The sequence below is a fragment of the Juglans regia genome, chromosome 2 (genome assembly GCF_001411555.2).
Source record: "Juglans regia cultivar Chandler chromosome 2, Walnut 2.0, whole genome shotgun sequence".
In the NCBI taxonomy this organism is placed as follows: domain Eukaryota; kingdom Viridiplantae; phylum Streptophyta; class Magnoliopsida; order Fagales; family Juglandaceae; genus Juglans; species Juglans regia.
In genome coordinates, this window is record NC_049902.1 from 3,913,048 (window position 1) to 3,925,319 (window position 12,272).

A 12,272-nucleotide genomic window follows, 5' to 3' on the forward strand; every position below is an offset into this window, starting at 1 on the left:
CTCTGTCCAATTGTTAAAAACAAGAGTAACTTCAATCCGGCCGGATGTAGCAGACGAGATAGAGAAACAATTCCTTCATTAAAGCTGGTATTGTTTTTTTTTTTTTTTTTCTTTCCATGATCATTATGTCAATGCATACTAGAGATCTTTTGTAATTACAATAATCAAATTAGATGATTTTCTTCTTTACTTATTGAAATCGTCCGTTTACTTATAAAAAAATTATCCTTTTTCAGCAAAACAAATGAACCCTTAATGTTTAACATGTAAGATTTTAGGATAATATAAATTATATATAGAGTTTTGCTACAAATCAGCAATTGTTTGCATCACACATCCCACACCTATAACTTTTTTCATAGGATATGAGGGGTGTAGGATGATGAATAGTGGCTGATGAAAAATAATTTTTCTTCTATAGAAGCATCTAATGATGCATTTATCTTTCTATGCATTGACCTATCTATTTTGGACAAAAAAATTCGAGAAACTGATCAATGTGTCACTCTTTCAATGCATCTCTTAGCGAAAGCGACGAACAACTCTTAGAGATGGCTGTGCCACCTCTTTTTTATACTGTACTTGGCTTACTTTTTGTTCTTAAACGAAATTGGCAGCGACGAACATACAATCTTTAAGGTTGAACAAGGTGTTTTCCAAGTGGAGCATTGGTCTTTCCAATGTACATTTTAATATAATATTTTCAAAGTGAAATAAAAGCAGCCGCAACAGAAACCTACAAACATATAATTCAAAACCTTCATGCGCAAGCCAATATGTTATGGGCAAATTGAAACGGCCAACATGAATCACGCACCAAACTTGGAAAATCAGGTTGAGTTGGTGCCTATATTCACGAGTGGCTATATAAGAGAAAATGATGGATATTTTGGAATTTGGAAATGAAGAAAAAACTAGTTTGTAATTGTATTGTCGTGTTTCCTGTCCCAAGTGTAAACCATACTAGTGCAGTACTTTCCTTCCGTTCTTGTTCCAGTTCCACCAGGGTTCTCTCACTCATGTTTGGCACAAAATATATTCAATTTCAATTTCTGACTCAATCCAATACCTTTGCGGCAATAGCACACAGACTCTTGGCACAAAACAAATCATCATGGACACATAAAAAGTGTTAAATTTACAAGGATCAAGTCAGGCTGCTCCGTCCACACATGCACACACTGAGAATGAGATGGAATAGCATTATCTCGGAAGCGAGATGACCAACTGGTCTAGCAAAACCGCTTGATTTACGGTTAGTGATTGTTGATGTTAACAACCGAGATGGCGGAGGAAAGCTCGCTTATTGACACACTAAATAGTAAATACACCAGGAGTACTGTAAAAGCCTGCCACATCAGTTAGCATTTAAAGTATTTATATTTTGACCTTTTTATAGCTGTATTGAGTCCCATAATAAGCAACTTGTGAACAACAAAGCTCTATTGCATTATTATTATTATTATTATTATGGTAGGGAGAGAATTTTCAAACTGGTAAAGAATGGGGAGGACAAGATTACCAGTTAGACTAACCAAAAGCATGGATAGAACAGGTATATACTGTAAGGAAAGACGTTTTGTTGCACGAAAGAACAGTTTACAGATTAATCCTTTTATGAAGAAGACATACATTGATCACAGCAATGGCAGCTTCGTCGGGTAATTTTACACGTCAGGATTTTGCAAGTACTTGTTGAAAAGCCAGCGAGACGTGTAGAGAGCATTTCCAGTGCTTTCTACTGGATATACGCTCCTACTCCTTTGCCAATCATTTGTAAGCTTTATCCACTCCCTCCTCCAGTTCTTCAACTGAAAACCATGTCCCTTCTCTAAACTTTCGATTAAGTATTTGAAATATATGGCTGCTCTTGGGCCATAGTAATCTCGTAGAAGCCCACTCCAGTACTTGTTTCCTGAAACATTAAAGAGAGATGACAATTACAGGAATGTATTGCAATAGTCATGCAGAAAATTTAATCTCTCTTCAGTGTAACATTGTATGATTTAGATATCCTAGATTTTGTAATCCCAAATCACACCTGTTATGTGGCATGCTTTATGATACTACTGTTTAAGTGGTTGACATAGAAAAAGAAAAAAAGTGGTTGACATATGAAGTCACTTATAATGTGCCATGTTAACGAGTGTGACTAAGGATGGCAAGATTTATGATGAAGAGTAACATTGTTCATCCGATTATAACCAATGTACTAACCCACCCCAATACGGCAAATTACTTGGTACCAAATGAGCCTATGCCTGCAAGTTCAACTGTAGTGACAATAGATAACAGCAAAACGCAGAAAAATGTCTCCGTACCATAATCTCGAAGCAGACTAGCTTCTTCTGATGAGTTGTCAAACCACATGGTTATCTGAGTTCTTGCATTCCATTCAAACTGCATTATTGAATCACATGGACTAAAATAAGCTGGTTTTCAATGTTATTTGAGTAGAATGCAACAAAGACAACTGGATCAAAACCTGTTTTTCCTGTTCTTCATCTTGGGCTAGTTTTTTTGCACTTTCTAGCCAAGGTCCCAAAAGAAAACCATCATGGCAAGCTAAGAGCGTGTCCATATCTTCCACTAGGTCCAGAAACTTCTGGCCATGGCTGGCCACTCCAACGATATCGTTCAACTGATAGGCCTCTATAACCTTTAAGAACAGCTGGTTTGCATATTTTGCCAAAGCTTGTCTAGTTAGGTCAACAAGGTCATACCTAAGCAAAGTGAAGGCATGTAGATACGAAAAAGTAGGATGCAAATTAGAAAACATAGAAAAGTGTACATAACAGGTAGAAGTTAAAGAATTACTTCATGCCATAGGTATTGCAAACCGGAAAAATGATAACCTGTAGGAGATACTTTCTGATAGTTCATCTCCACTTGCAATAAAAAGTTCCAATGCATGTATTACTTCAGAAGTTGAATACCAGAGATGAGGCTGATCGAATGAATCCCTTACTTCCTCTATGGCTGCCCTTCTTGATTCTGATTTTCCATATTGGTTAGACCTTTCACGCAGTACAAATATAAAGGAAGGATCAACATCGGGGAATGCCACAATTACATCCCTGTTTTTGTCCTGTTCTCATATCACGAGGATTCAGATTGAAACAAAAAATTAATGTGTGAAGAATATCTAATGGCTAATTGCAACTCAAACTCGGTTAAGCAATACTGATACAGTAAATAACTATTGCATCAAAATTGGAAATGAAATAATGACAAGTAATATAAAGCATGCATTGGGGGAAACTATTTGGATTTATAAATGGCCAAACTGATGCATATTTGCAATAGTTGAAAAGCAAAAGCTTTTAACTGCTGGAATTATAAACTGGATGGCTATATTATTTTACTGTAAAAAACAAATAAAGCAAGTTTCAAGAACTTACATAGGCACCATCAGTGCAGTTGTAGACAGTGTGGTATAATATGTCCCAGGCATCTTGTATTAAAGGAACTGATCGGCCATAGCGTCTTGTTGAATATACGTGAATCCACGACTGAAATAAGGATGATGGGGTCAAATTTAAAATTCAATGTTGCAATTTTCCCTCAAAAACATATGCTCCATATGAAAAACAAAAGGTGAGCAATTCAGAGTTGATTAAAGTTTTTTTTAATAAGAAAGATAGTTTTGAAGGGGCTTATGAAAGCACAAAATTTGCAGAACATTTAGAAACGAGTACTTGAACGCACTGTAAGCAGGAGGTGAATCCATACAAGCCCATGAAGAAAAAAGATATAAGCTCTCGGGGATTCAAGTCTTGAAATGAAATCCTCTAAATACCAAGAAAGAATGTCCAAGATTTCTGGCTAATATTTAAACAAAGTAGACATTGCCTGGTGCCGCTCAAGGAAGCTGAGGCAGACACCATAGGTTACAAGGAACGCCTCTTAGTCCATAATGTGTATATTTGTACCATTAGGAAGGCTATTCTTTGATAACTAATTATCATATTCTGATTGTAATTTAACTTTCCAATTGTAAACTGCAATGATTGATGAATAAAGTAGGCAAACATTGTCAGTCAGCAAAAAAACTTAACATTACCTTGACATCAACTTTGTTGTGTTGAAATGCCATTTCAGACATAAGGTCATAAACCACAGGATTCTGTTCTATACCTTCCATTGACATTCCAACACCAACCTTTAGGTAAGTAAAAAGGTGAAGTCAGAGATACACAATCTAAACAAAAATAGAAAAATGCTAGCAGAGAATTACCACCAGTGATACCAAGTACGGATATCTATTCTTGAAATACTTGTCTGTGCATGCACAAAGTACGGACAGAAAGAGGGTGGGGGTGGGGGTGGGGGTGGTATGCAAGATCATGTTATATTTTTGTTAAAACTCTGGCCAAAGAAAGGGGCTCCAAGTAAAACAATGTACAGTGTGAATGTTACAAATTATACCTTCCAAATAAAACAATGTAAACTCACATTTCTATTGATCCACCAATGGTTTCACGGTATAGAGGTGATTCTACAAACAGTAGCACAAATTGGCTGACAGAGTATGATGAGAAGCAGGGTGTGACAGCTAAAAATTTAAGTTCATCATCCCCAATACAACATTCTCTGAGATCACATCTATTTTCAAACCCTTCACAAATTAAACAATCAATATCTTGGTCTTCGTTCATATTGTGAGAGTATTAATTACTCCTAACCATATGAAATTGCAATTAATAACTTCTCCACAACATAATTCAAATTCATCAAAGCACCTTTAAGTAGTAAAAATATGAAAGGACAACAGACTAATAACTCGCACTAGAAATCAAATGCAGCTAAAATGTTGCTTAACAATGACGATTGACAAGATGTGGTGGCAAAACCTTATGACATGAAAAAGCATTGATAATATGTTTAAGAAGAGAAATCAGAATGGACAAACTTGCCATTGTCGAATTTTCACTTTTAGAAGCGTCCACTGGTCCAGATGCTATTGCATCTAAAATTCCATACATCTCAACATTTCCCGCGAAATTGTGCAGCATACACCTGTAGAGTAGAAAGATAACAAATTAAAAAAGAAGCCAAAGGGAAAATGAGAAAATAAAAATTTACCAGCTGGCTCAGGCACTGAATGAGCTGAAAAACCAACATAAAAGGTAGATAGTAGGACATTGCGTATATTAAAGCATCCATGAAAAACTATTCAGAGTTTTTTTTTTAAGTTTTTCCAAGCAGGTCAACTTTAAACCATTTCTTTGGCTGCTGAACTAATTTCAAATAGCTTGCATAACATTCAAGAGTGGTTTGGATTCAGAGATGAGTTGAGATGGGTTGAGATGGTTTGTGAATAGTAGAATAAAAGTTGAATTATTTATTATATTTTGTATGAAAATTTGGGAAAGTTGTTTTGAAATTTGAAAAAGTTGAATTGTTTATTATATTTTGTGTGGAAATTTGAGAAAGTTGTAATGATGAGATGAGATGAGTTGAGGTAGGTTGAGATGGGTTACGAATACAAACGAGGCCATTCTTTTTATATTATTGTATACATTCTAGATGCAAATGGGAACAATGGAATGCAGTCTCTAGTTCAGGGCCAAACTCAACCAAACGCCAGCTCTGAGTTTCAATTATTGGGAAAACAAATTTTTATAGTGGAATACTAACAATATGGCTAAAGCCATCATGCTCCATGAAAATTATTGAACTGATATAAGAGTGGTTACTGATTAAGGGTCAATCCCATATTCGGTGTCCATTATTACCAAGCATCCTGCATACTCATTCTCAATTAGAAATTAGCATCCTATATATCATTGATAACTAGGAAGGGAACAATGACTTTCCATATGTAAGGAACACCATAAAACTGTTCTGAAGTAATCCATAAGGGTTTCACTTCCGCAAACAGATCAAGGACTACCAGCTTCCCCACAGGAACAGAGTGTAAAAGTGCCTGAAAACAAGGATAGGATACTGTCACCCAAAAGCACGACATTGAAGGGAAATGGACAAAAATATGATCAAAAGTCTTCAGCATAATTTATTCTAAAGGATATGACATGAAATCAGGATTGAGAACATCAGATATCAAGACAAAGCGGAAATTTCCATCAAATGTTTCAATGTTCTATCAATGACTTTTCATCTTTTCTTTTTTTTTCGAGGTGCATAATGCAGATACTTTCACACCACTTCTCAAATGAAATGAGGAAATGGATTAAACTGATAGTGCTTTTTTTTTTTTTTTTTATGACAGAGGAATCACTCCACGGCAGAGCCCTTAGAACTCACCCATGGAGCCAAAACTCCTGGGGAGACTAACACAACAACCCACCGCCATGGCCTCCCACTTAAATCGCAATTTGATTCCATGGGGAATCGAACTTGTGACGTGGGGCACATGCACACAAGTTTGCCCTTACCACTTGGGCTACCACGGGTGGGTTAGACTGATAATGTGCTTTAAAAAATGCATTAATAACAAGAAAAGCGATGAAAAAGCAAGCATATTATAGATATAACCTTCATTTGTGGAGGCCTCCAAAAGGGATCGTATGAAAACAGCCACCCCTAAAAAGAGAGAATTTCAGATCCAAAATAAAGTCAGCTGGCAATGGAAAGCAACTCTAGAAGCCTAACAACATATGAGAAGCAAAGGCAACAGGATTCATGACTAGTAGATCTGCATGCTAATTTCGACTGAAAAAAAAAAACAGTGCAAAAACTACATTGAATCAGAAGGTCAAGGAAAACAACTTCTCTTAGGAAACCAAAAATAGAAAGCAATTATTTCACCTGCATTAACCAGACGGCATCATTATCACCACTTTGCATTCCCCTAAATATTGTAGCACCTAATGAAGATATATACTCTGGGTCATCCACAGGTGGAGTGTTCTCGTCAAAAGTATCGCTGAAGTAGATTCAGAAATCATTACATGGTATGATATAATTTCAAGAAAGAATATTTCCAATTTCAAGATAAGGCAAATAAATTGTAGAAAACAAAAAGAAAGATGAAGCACGGACAGTTATTACAAAAAAATGCATTGCAGCATATTTCAAATTCAAACAAGAAAAATGCACTGATAACAATCATGTATAAATGGTATTCCACATATGCTAGCAGTGACTACCCTTAGACGATTGGTAACTCAGGCCTTTAGTTATGCATAAAGGCTGATTTCAAGGCAAAGAACTCCAACCCTTTAGTTAATCATTTATTTCGTACTCATCCAGATAAGCTAAGGTTTTTCAAGAATAGAAGTTAAAAAAAGAAAAAAGAAGAATTTTAAGAGCAGGAAATAAGACTGTAAGAGAATAACTTACCAGTTGTATATGTGACTAGTCCTTCCATATTCTGGCCAAGAAGGCAATTTAAAAAATGTCAAAAATTAAAAATACTAGTCTTCATTAGCACACATGCATGTAAGACCCAACTAGTTTCATCTGAACAGACATAATTAAAGAGGGGAGGAACAATGCTATAGCGAGTGCACCTTTCAGTTGTTGCTCAATGAATGCTCTCCCAATCTCAATAAATAGGGGATCAGTTGCATCAAGAAGATAAGTGCAGCACCACTTGAGGTCACTCTTAACTGAGAACCTAAAGCAGGACCAGGAAAAAGAAGATGAGTCCTCATCTTTTACCCAAAAAAAAAAAAAACCTAGAAGCTACCCATTTATGTAGAATAAGAATTAAGAAAATAGATTCACATCTGCAAGTTTTCTAATGCGATAGGAAGAAAATGATACAAAAGTTAAAAATCTTAAGTTCTCAAGCCGTGTTGGGTTTTGAGGCCTTCAGGACTCATATGGCTCTCTAAGGTATGTCAAACGGTATGTCAAACTGAGGAAGGATTCTCCTCAGTTCTTTTACATGGCGACAATCCTTTTATTCCAACTCAATTCCCATATTTTCTGCTTTTTTCCTTTGGAAAGGCTCTCCAAGTCCACTCCTCCACCAATGCATTTTCTTCACAAGTAAGGAAACCAAGGAGTCCTTGCAACAGAGTTTCAAATTCTATCTAATTCAAAATTGGTCCATCTTCCTTGAGATGGGGGCACATGTTTACGGACTGAACTTAACTAGACCTATTTAGAACATAAGTGCATCTGGTTATATATTTGAAAGCCGCAAGCAGCCCATCTAAAATTCTTGACCTTTTTAGTCGTCAAGAAAAATAAAAATCAATCTGCAAAACATTTTGGTATCATGGTATCTGTTGGAAATGATCATGCCTCCAAAGAGATCTTTTGAATCATATTCCAACCCTCTGAGTCACCAACCTTGAGTGATGGAAGTCCCTGGAAAGGCATGATGCAATCCCCTAATTACCAAGTTTCAGAATGTGAACTGTTATTGAAGGGTGGAATTCCATGGCCCTCAGCGAGAAGCATAATATATGCTAGTTCACATGTCAAGCTTGCACATACAGTACTTACCAATTTCCTAAACGTGTTATCTTTGCTGATGGAAATATATACTTTAACGCCGCAGGAACATTGCCAGAAAAGGCTGGAAGAACTGAAAAACAAAGTTTGCATGCATTAAGATTATTATCCACACAAGGGGAAAATGAAGTATCCATACAAAAACTATCTTCCCAGTTCAATACTGATTTTTATCAAGATTTTCCATGAATGGAAACCGAAGGTTGATGCTTCGTTATTTCAAATCTACCAAAAAGATGCCTAATCTAGCAACTTGAAGGTCAGGATAGAATACATGTCACTTGATTACCTCATAAACTAACCTAATCACACACACTTTGACTCTGCTTACTATTCTCATAGAATTGGCCATTTAAACCATAGTGAGAAATTGAAAATAAGGAAAGCAATCGAAACTAGATATTAAGGAATCATCGGTACCTGGGGTCATTCCAAGTTCATACATTCTGAATAGAATTTTCTTCTGCAGAATCAGCTGTTGGTCTAACCAACTTTGTGGGAGTGGTCCACCCCAGCTGTAATGAAGATGTTATGAGTTAAAACACAGAGAAACAAAAAACAAAATAGATAGGTACAACAGAGAGCTAGTTTTCATGGATTATGCCACTGGTGCCTATGACAAAAAAAGCTTATACTAAAAGTAACTTCGGACCAATTTGTCAAAGTAATAAAAAAGAATTTAAGTACTGAGAAGCATGAATGCATTCATCATTTCAATTCTTTGATAATATAACTTTCTTACTACAAAATTGAATAGCCTTAAACAACAATTTTACTACAGCTAGCATTATCACACAAAAAAAAAAAAAAAAAAATGAAAAGTTGTGAAGTTGCTAAACGCAAACCAGAATGCTGGTTATAAGTAAAAACAAATAAATACATAAATTTTCACAGGAAATTAATGTATGCCTACAACAGATAACAGATAAAGACAACATGAAGATCTACAAACTTACCCATGCAAATTTCCCATTCGTGACCATGCAAGAAATGCAGGGCCTCCAAAGAAATCATCCAAATCTGTTTTGCTTACATTAAATTTCTGCTAAAGAACAAATACTAGATGGTTAGAAAAGCAGACATCAGCAGACATCCAGGGGTGCTAAATTAGTTCTTACACAATTCTCGAACTCCCGAGTTACCTACCAAGGTCACCTCAAAAAGATACAAAAAACAAAGAACAAGCAATAATTAACTTGAAGAAACCTATATTTATAACCAAAATAAATTTTTTCCTGAGAAATGAATTTATAACCAAAATAATTTATATATATATATAGTAGTATCAAGATTGCTGGTAACTAAAACTTTCCAACAAACATTTTTTAGAAAAAAACTCGCCAAGGGATGTTACGATCCCACATCGACTAAGTATGGGATTGGTTGATTATTTATAAGCCCTTAGGCACTCTTCCCTTGTAAGCTAGTTTTCAAGGGTGAGTTCTACCTAGTGGGTTCATGACAAATGGTATAAGAGCCACATCTAAGGCCATGTTGCGACGGTTGCAATTGTGCGGCACGGGGGGTGATGCCGGCATGGTAGTGTTCGCCTGGAGTTAGGAAAAGACCTAGCCCACAGCCAGTCCGTGTGAGCACCGGGACCGCCGAGGACATCAGTTGCGGAGCGTGGTAGTTGTTACGATCCCACATCGACTAAGTATGGGATTGGTTGATGGTTTATAAGCCCCTAGGCACCCTTTTCCTTGTAAGCTAGTTTTCAAGGGTGAGTTCTACCTAGTGGGTTCATAACAAGGGACAGAAAGATTGAATCTTTCAAACTCATTGGGAGGCATAAAGCCAACGAAAGGAAATCACCTGGAAAACCTTCTGCCAAATAGCTTCTTGTCCTGTAAATGCCAGCGGCAAATTGATACCTTGGAGCGCCATCCAATCAATTTCCTTTTCCCATCTTTTCCAGTCCCACCAAGCAAAAGAATCTTCCAATAGCGGATGAAAGAAAGCAAAAATAAAATAAAATAATAATCAGAACACACTTGAAATTAGAGGCAGTAAATAGTTTCAGTTTCACAAGTATTCTAGAAAAGTTAACACTGTTTGATAAGAGAATCTTACAGCTAGATGTAACGGCATTCTGATAGTAGTTCCAAGGAATAGGTCTCTGGACCAAGATACCAGCATCTTTAACTCTGGGAAGCAAGCCAGCCCTAGGTACTGAAAATAGTTGTGCGCCTCCAGTTTTATCCCAAGATATATGTGAACCACACTGATGCTTCAAATACCAGTGCAGACCAGCCAAAATCTCCACTCCGGTGAACCCAGCAATTCTATTTTAAGTGTTGAAAGTCACATATTAACATGTATCAACCACATAGTCTTCATAATGCATGTGATGGTACTTTTACAGGATGATATACCATCGATTTACAAGCATTTTATACTTGTGTATTCGATAAATACAAGTCAAGATGATAGGGTGTCATCCAAGTAAAACAGCACAAAAGGTTAAGATCACATGACGAAGTCAACATAAAAGAAAAGATAAACTATTTAGTAGAGACAATCCATTTGCAGTCAATGAAGAAATCTCACAGAATTTCTGGATCCCCATGCCTAATGAATGAAGGATTGTTCTTGATCATAAAGCAAGACTCACCACCGCATTGCTCCTATTCAAATGAATGAATGAGTGAGAGCCACCACTTAATCGTAAATTAAAAAAAAAACAAAAACAAAAAGTTATTATGCGGAGTATACTAGAAGCAGAACAGACTATATACTGACCAAGACGATTAAATATAAACACAAGTCTGCATTTTATCTTCAACGCCAACAATAAAATTTACAATCGAATTATATACGCATGTACATCTCTACGTATTAATCTATTTGTATATATACTTGCACATGCGCATATACTTTTAGTTTTGAAGCCTTTGAATAAATTTCTGAGCAATCCAACGGAGCAATAACGTCGAATTTGACTAACTGAAGGCAATAAGTAGTTTCAGCTTTTTCAGTTACGAGATGATCAAAGCACAGAAAGTAGCTTTCTTAAATTTTTTTCTCTCTAGGTTTCTAGGCAGCCAAGCGGAGTACAAACGAAAAAAAAAAAAAAAAAGGTTGACGAAAACGAAAGACCTTGGAGACGATTTGGAAGTCGAAGCTGGAAAAGTGTGAAGGAAGTAGCCGGCGGAGAACGGCGCGAGCTGCGGCGACTTGGAGCAAGGGAGGAGCTCGCTCCCGGTCCTGGAGTTCGAGAAGCCGCGAAATGTAGCCGACTCCGATGGTCGATGAGTGAACCAAGGAAAAGGTGGTGCAGAGGAGGAAGACAAGGAAGAGAGAAACGGCGGAAATCCGGGAATCCATGGCTGGTGATAGAGGCGAAGAGACAGAGAGGGGGAGAGAAAGTGTCTTATAGAGAAAATGTGCATGGTGACGAACGCAGAGAGAGCGAGAGAGAATCTTTGGCGAAAGAGAGAAGGTTGGTTCAGTAGGAGACAATCTTTGAAGGCCGGCCTTGGCAGAGAGCCGAATGGAAAATTATCAGTTATTCATGATTGAATGACTTTGCTATTTTAATTCTGCCAAAATCATTAAAAATTATGAGAAATGTCGTTTATCCTAAATTGAATATATTAATTATTTAAATATAAATTCATTTAAAATATTTAGAGATAAAAAAATTTCATTATATAAATGTTAATACTTAAAATGTTTGATTTATAATAAAATTTATTTTTAAAATTTCTTGCAATTAGAAAATCTAGACAAGATGCGTTTTTCACGTTAAAAATTATTAGATTTTCTACATCAATATGTAATTAAAAAATACTTAACTTTTAACGATATGACATTTTAAAATAGGATGAAAGTACTTCGTG

General features: G+C 36.3%; 1 pseudogene; it reads right to left on the reverse strand.

Moving 5' to 3' along the window:
• Window positions 1–1,481: 1,481 nt before the first annotated feature.
• Window positions 1,482–11,911, reverse strand: LOC108999095 (annotated as a pseudogene).
• Window positions 11,912–12,272: the final 361 nt, after the last annotated feature.